Source organism: Elaeis guineensis, chromosome 4 (assembly GCF_000442705.2).
Source record: "Elaeis guineensis isolate ETL-2024a chromosome 4, EG11, whole genome shotgun sequence".
Classification (NCBI taxonomy): Eukaryota; Viridiplantae; Streptophyta; class Magnoliopsida; order Arecales; family Arecaceae; genus Elaeis; species Elaeis guineensis.
In genome coordinates, this window is record NC_025996.2 from 31,714,735 (window position 1) to 31,715,739 (window position 1,005).

The window sequence follows — 1,005 nt, forward strand, 5'->3', positions numbered from 1 at the left end:
GCATGAGTAGTAGCATCAGAATCAAGCTACTAAGTATTATGAGGAACTTCAGTTAAGTTTGATTCAAAACATACAAAGATATTAGATTTACCTTTCTTTTCGAAAGCCTTACGTTTCAGGCAATCTTTCTAATAATGCCCTACTTTCTTATAGAGTGATACTTATCTAGCTTTTGTTCCTTCTTGTCAGCCTAAAGAACCTTAGCAGGCATTTTCTTTTTCTTCTTGAACTTGTTAACTTTCTTCTTGTGTCCATTACTAACTTCTTGACTTATGAAATTAATGGAACGACTACCTTGCTTTTTTAGTCTCATTTCCTCCTAAGCAAGCATACTGGACAATTCACTAACATTCCACTTATCCTTAATAGTGTTATAATTAATTGAAAAGATCCATACTCAGAAGATAATGAGTTCAAAATGAATTGCACTAAGAAGGAGTCTTCCACTATCATCCCCAAAATCTTTAACCTTGCTGTAATATTGGTCATCTTAATAATGTGATCTTGCATACTTCACGACTCATTGAACTTTATGATCGTGAGTTCTGCCATTAGTGTACCAGCAAGTGACTTATTTACAGAACAAAAATATTCTTCCACAAACTTTTGATATTTCTTTGCACTTTCTATTTGTAGAATAATACTTTTAATGTTGTTGATAATAATCGTTCACATGAACATAAGACTTAATCTGTTAGAGGCGTTCCCATGCTTTATGATGTAACTTCTCTTCCTCGCTGCTAGAATATGTAAGAGCAGTAAGTTTATCTTCCAATAGTGCTAAGTCAAGATCCAATACATCTAAGTGGAAATTGATTTGTTCACACCATTCAAAGAAGTTCAAACCATTAAATATGGTAACAGATGAAGCATTCAAATGAAGAGAAATAACTACAAAAATAATACATAATTGCTCAAATTGAAATAAAATAATTTCATCATGGATTCACAATAAAAGCATATTATAATTCTCCTTTGGGTAGATATTACAACATACTATCAGAA

The 1,005-nt window shown here is 31.8% G+C and overlaps 1 pseudogene; it reads right to left on the reverse strand.

The window, feature by feature from the left end:
• The window catches only part of LOC140857290 (uncharacterized), a 7,443-nt pseudogene extending 6,762 nt beyond the window's left edge, over positions 1-681 (reverse strand).
• Positions 682-1,005: the final 324 nt, after the last annotated feature.